A 6,277-nucleotide genomic window follows, 5' to 3' on the forward strand; every position below is an offset into this window, starting at 1 on the left:
TTTCAACTAGGCCTAAATAAGGTGTGTGTGATCTAATTTTAGTAACCATGTCTTCATGCATTACAACATTTTGCTGATATGTAAAAGAATGTGATACAGATCCATGTTTTGGGAATAGGATGTAGTATAGGTATAGGTGGTAGGACATTAGGAACAGGTTGGGATAGGATCAGATATGATTAGGATTAGGGTACATTAATCCCAGATTGTCCCTGTATAATCTCATAACTATAATTTTTTTTTTTTAATACCCAATAAAAATAAACATTAGACGTTCTTAAAAGGTTTTCTGGACGTTTTAGACGGATGTAAAAGGGCCTCGAAATGTGCTGGAACGGATCATAAGACTTTTTTAGATGTTCTTATAACGTCTATTGAACGTTCTAGACGATTTTCAAAGGTTTTCTGAACGTCCGCAGAACGTCCACATAACGTTTTGAATATTCTTAAAAGGTCTTATTGGCGTCTTTAACGTCCAAAAGGTTAACTGCAGGTCCTTCAAAATTGAAATTTTTTTATTTATTTTTTTTTACGTTTAAAAAACATTTTCATAACGCCCATTTGAAACGTTTTAAATACGTCGAAAACCTTCCACAAGACCTTCACAAAACGTCCAAATAACGAACTTGGAACGTTTCAAGAACGTTCAGAAAACGTCCAATTATCTGGGATATTGTACATGTCGCTCTCTCTCTCTCTCTCTCGACGGGGGGGGGGGGGAGGGCGGGGAACAAAAATAACTGCAATATTTTTTTTTTGGGGGGGGAGGGCGGGGAATAAAAATAACGGCAATATTTTTTTCGTCATTAAAAAAAAAAAAAAAAAAAAAAAAAAAAAAAAAAAAAAAACCTCTTCACAATCTAGCCTATGTCATGCTTGTATTACAAACGGCAGTGACATGCATGCGGGCACTCATGAAGCACACCGATAAACTTTTTTTTTTTTTTTTTTCTACCATGACTCCGGAATGGACAGTCATACTAACTGTGTGAATGAGACTTTAATACCAGGGTTTTTGTTTCGTTTGTCTTGTTTTGTTTTCCCTTGTTTTGTTTTTACCAAAAGCCACTCAGTGCACACACAGGGTTAATTGCATGATAAATCCTATATGTATTATTGATACCATACTCCACGGTTTTTAATTTCATTTCATTTCTCCCCCGGTATTTCTCCATACAACAGAAAAATTAGGCCTAATAACAGTGGCAGATCGTATTCTGAAAATAAAACAAACCAAAATAACAAATGAGAGCCAGGGGGTGCTTGCGCACTCCCTTAATTTTCAATTGTTGTGGAACTAGAAAATTGCGCTGAAGACTTTTCTTTTCTTTTCTTTTTTTTTTTTTCTTCCCTTTTTTGCTTGTCAGCTAATTAGACCCGGAAGGGGCACGAGAAATATCCCCCTTTATAACGGAATTCCTGGATCCGCCCTTGAATAATGTAATGTTGAGATTTAGGAATGGAAATTAAAGTAACTGCACAAAGCAAACAAAGGCATAAACAAAGCACGTTTGTAATTCTTTATAAGGGCCTATATACGTTGTCAATTTACAAAAATAATATAACCATGTAGACATGATTGTGGTGTGTGAGAAAGTGGATTTGATTCGACTGAGGATGACGTAGATGCAAAGACAACGTGGAATAATAAAGAAAAAAATCACGGAAATTTGGCTGCCTTGCGGAATTGGGCACAGATCAATCAATCCTGAAAAACAGACCAAAAAACAAAAACAAAAAAGCAACAACAACAACAAAAGAAGCACACCATTGCAAACAGTTCGTAAAGTGAAAAACAAACAAACAAACAAACACTAGGAAAAATGTTGCGACATTATAGAGATAAGAATGCTGAAAAAATACCAGGGGCCCGTTGCATAAAACTTACCGTTGAATTTCAATGGTAACTACCGTCAAAATTAGGCGTCACAGCCAATCAGCATCAAGGATTACAAAATGTACCGCTAATTTGAAGACTTACCGCTAGAAAGGAGCGGTAAGTCCAGCGGTAAAGGTTTTATGCAACAGGGCCCAAGAATTTGAGTATCTGAAACAGACCAAAAAAAAAAAAAAAAAATCAAACACAAAGAGCAAGTTGGGGAAGGTAAGAAAAACGGCATAGAACGCCAGAAGTACGAGAGGATGACAAATATACGTCAGACAGGGTGAGATTTCACATTCTCTCCTGCCAAAGATCTTTTCAAGTTATTATTAAGGTAAATGTTTGCATTGACCTGTAGCATTGTATGTCAATTATTTCTTTTTTTCAGTATCCTAATTCCTATTTTCTTTCGTGATATGCATGATTTCGTTTGTTTTGCTTTTGTGTTATTGTTTGTTTCTTTATTGTTTCGTTTCCTATGCTATGTATAAAATGTTGTATTTTGTAATTGTATGGTTTTTAAACTACTCGGACTCACAGAAGAACAGCCATTGGCTGAAATGAATGACCCGTGAGGAAATAATCTTGTATAAGCTCAACTCAGCTCAACTCAAGATAAGCTCTGGGCCGGGTGCGTTTTGAGGAAAAAGATTGCGCAACGCATCCGCAAGCACGATCGAAACGATGTCGCAATGCCTATGGAAGCACGTGTGTGCTGCTGTATGAAAATACTAATATGCATGCTGTGTATCTCGTTGTTGGCGGTGTTCCGAGGTCACTCTCGACCTCATCTTTGTTAGAAAGAGTCAACTTCGGATCAAGTCTCCATATTGGTGAGAAAGAGTTTTTGATTGTTTTACACATGTAGCTCAGTTCATGTAGAGACTGATCTTTGATGTCATGATTTCAGTCTTTCAGTCTAGCTTACCTCGTTATCCGATCATCAAACCAGCGATCGTTCAAGTGTGTCGCTCAGTCGATAGTCCCACCCGTTTTATGACGGCGTCGGATACCACCACGGTACGATCCTCAGCTCGGTGATACGTTACTAGGCCTAACTGAATACGCGGTATATTTATGCATGGTATGCACTGCATTGTGTGCAATCATTCTCATTAACCGTAAAAGAAAGTGTAGAATTTAAGCACTCCTATTGATTGGTTCAGGTATTTGTACGAAATCCGTTCATTATGATGATATTTTTTATCATGTAAACTAAAATAGTAGTCTAGGCCTAACATGTTCTGGCCGGGTGAGTCCATAGAAAGCTTATTAAAGGGGATGGCTAGTGTCTATAGTACTAGTAGTACTAGTGTAGTAGTACTAAACGGTTTACTACCCTAGTAGTAGTAACTGATCAGTGGGAATGCTTGGGGATGATTGTTCCAATCCTTGTGGGATTCATTTAAGAGTACATTAAAATTATATCTATTGTGTGAAAATTATTTGCTTCAGAATGGTCTCATAATGAGTCATAAGTAATAAGCAGTTTAATGTTTCCAGGTTAGCATGCCTGTAGAAGTACAGTCGTGTCAGTGGCGGATGCAGTGGTAAGGGGGGGGGGGGGAAGGTGGCCGGGGAAGCACGTTGCGCAAGACCCCTCTTTATTTTTTCGTTAAAACAAAAGAAATGAAAAGAAAAAAAAATGGGGGGGGGGGGAGGCATGCACCTAGCTAGCACATGCCCCCTCTTTTTTTTTTGTTCAAACAAAAAACAACAAAAATGAAAAGGAAAAAAAGGTGGGGGTGCGTGCATCCCCCCTTCAATTTTGTTCAAAGCGCCTTCCCTTTACAGAATTCTTGGATCTGCCCCTATTGTTGCTGATTTTGCAACACTCGCAGCAAAGCAAAAACCAAAGTTTGGTCATTGTAGAGGTCTGGGTAGCACGTAGCCGGTAGGACCTACTACAGACTGCATAACTATGCAGTGTACTTACATGATGTTGTAGCTCTGTCGCTGCACACAAGTGTCGTGACCTTCACACATGACATCTGGTCGGGCAACGCAGTGCAGTATATGCTTATGAATGATCGCACAAATGCAATTCGCTTATAATTTGCCCACAATTGCACTGTCCAAATTTGACCACCTGCTACATGTAGAAATTTGTATGCTTTTTAGTCTACTGTGCGAGGTTGAACCTTGGCACAGTCCCCAGGAAGTCGAGCCTTGGTGCAGGTGGCAATACACCATGTAGGCTACACATCTGCCAGCAGAATTTTCATGTATTTATTGACAGTAATGACAGTAATGACACTTGACAGAAAATAACTCTGTAAATTAAATGTTTTATATTTTATGATATATATTTTTTTTCTTTTTTTTTTGAAATAGAATCATTGCAGTCTGATTGGTCATTTACATTTTATCATGCATTCATTTGTAGCTCACCTGAACCGAAGGCTCAAGTGAGCTATTGCGATCGCTCTTCGTCCGACGTCCGCCGTGCGCCGTCCGTCATGCAAAAAGTTTATTAAACTTTTTGCATTTTCATCTTCTTCTTGAGAACCCCATGACCAATTTTCACCAAACTTGGCAGGTACAAAACACTGTAGCATCCCTACGGCGATAGGATCTCAATGTGTTCAAATGGGCACCATGCCCCACCTGGAGGGCCCCCAGAGGGGCCCTAACCCCCCAAAATTAAGAAATCTTCTTCTCTAGAACCAGAAGTGATAGAGCTAAATGAGTTAGTACATTGATCGACTGCAGTTTCAAGTTTGTTCATGGCGGAATCAGGGGTGCCCCCCTTGGGACCCAGGGGAGGGGGATGGGGAGGGTTTCTAATGGGGCCCAAATTGTACATTTTCATCTTTTTCTTGAAAATGTCATTATGTATTTGCACCAAACTTTGCAGGTAGCATTCCTAGGGGGATAGAATCTCATTACCATCAAATGGGCACCATGCCCCACCTGGGGGCTTCAGGGGGCCTAAGTTGGGGCCTAAATTGTAATTTTTCATCTTTTTCTTGAAAACCCCTTTATGAATTTTCACCAAACTTGGCAGGTAGCATCCCTAGGGGGATAGAATTTCAATTCCATCAAATGGGCACCATGCCCCACCTGGGGGGCCCCCGGGGGGGGGGGGGGGGGGGGGGCAACCCACCCTCCAGTAAGGAATCTTTAAAGATTTTCTCTAGAACCAGAAGTGATTGAGCTAAGTTAATACAATGAGTCATTAAATTGATGACTGTTGTTCAAGTTTGTTCATGGCAGAATCAGGGGTGCCCCTTCCCCATTTGGACCCCCTCCCTTTCGGACCCAAGGGAGTGGGGTGGACTGGGTCCAAGTGGTGGTGTAAATTGTACAATGTTCATAATCGTTGAAAAAACCCTTGATGAATATTCACCAAACTTGACAGGTTGTGTTCAACAGGGCACCATGCTCCCCTTTGGGCACCCGAGGGGGCCTAGTTCCCCCCCCCCCCCCCCAACATTAAGGATTATTTACAATTCTTCTCTAGAACGAAACTTGATAAAGCAAAGTTACTTTGTGTTTATTGTACATTGCTGACTGTAGTTCCAAGTTTGTTCATTGCAGTGCCTCCCCCCCCCCCCCAAAAAAAAAAAAAAAAAAAAAAAGAATTGGGGGGGGGGGGGGGAGGGAACGCACCTCCAAAATTAAGGAATATTCAATGATATTATTCACTAGAATCAAAAGTGATAGGGCTTTAAGTCTTTTTTTTTCTTTTTTTTTTACTGCATAGTCTAACATTCTATAAAGTACAGTGTACATGTACCTTTTACCAGTGTGATGGAATATTTTATGCAAATGGACACCATGCCCCCAGCTCTCAAAGCTACCCCACCACAAGTTTCCAATGTTCTCGGGTAAGAGTCTGCCAGAATGCATGAAAGGTGAACTTGCGATACTCAGGTGAGCACGAGACCCCCGGGTCTCTTGTTACTGATCCACAATGAGCCATGCATCTGGTAAAATCTGAATGCATGGCTCAAACCTTGCACAGTACCGGTATTGTATACGGATAAAGAACAATGTTGGTCTACTGGACGTACACGTATGTATACAGGCCCATTCTTAAATGATGCCTATAGACCTGTTTCCTGTATTCTCAAGGATTGGATACTCTTGTTTACTTTGGAAACAGTATAAAACCCCCTCCCTCACTGACATTGGTTTAAACATTATTTACAAAGTTCAACCTCACACATCCAATTCACACTGATTTACTCTGCCCTGTGCAACATTAGTGTCCCCATAGTTTGATTTGACTGCTAAAGGTAGAAGTAGAACTGGTCAAATGCTCAGTGGTTGTTGAAAGTTGAAATAGCAATTATTCTATTAAAATATGTTGATGTTGATACAGAAGTAATAACAGTTATGCACTGAAATTAGAATGTCTCTGTGTTTTTACGTGCTTCACCAGGCACTCAA

Source organism: Diadema setosum, chromosome 16, assembly GCF_964275005.1.
Source record: "Diadema setosum chromosome 16, eeDiaSeto1, whole genome shotgun sequence".
Taxonomy (NCBI): Eukaryota; Metazoa; Echinodermata; class Echinoidea; order Diadematoida; family Diadematidae; genus Diadema; species Diadema setosum.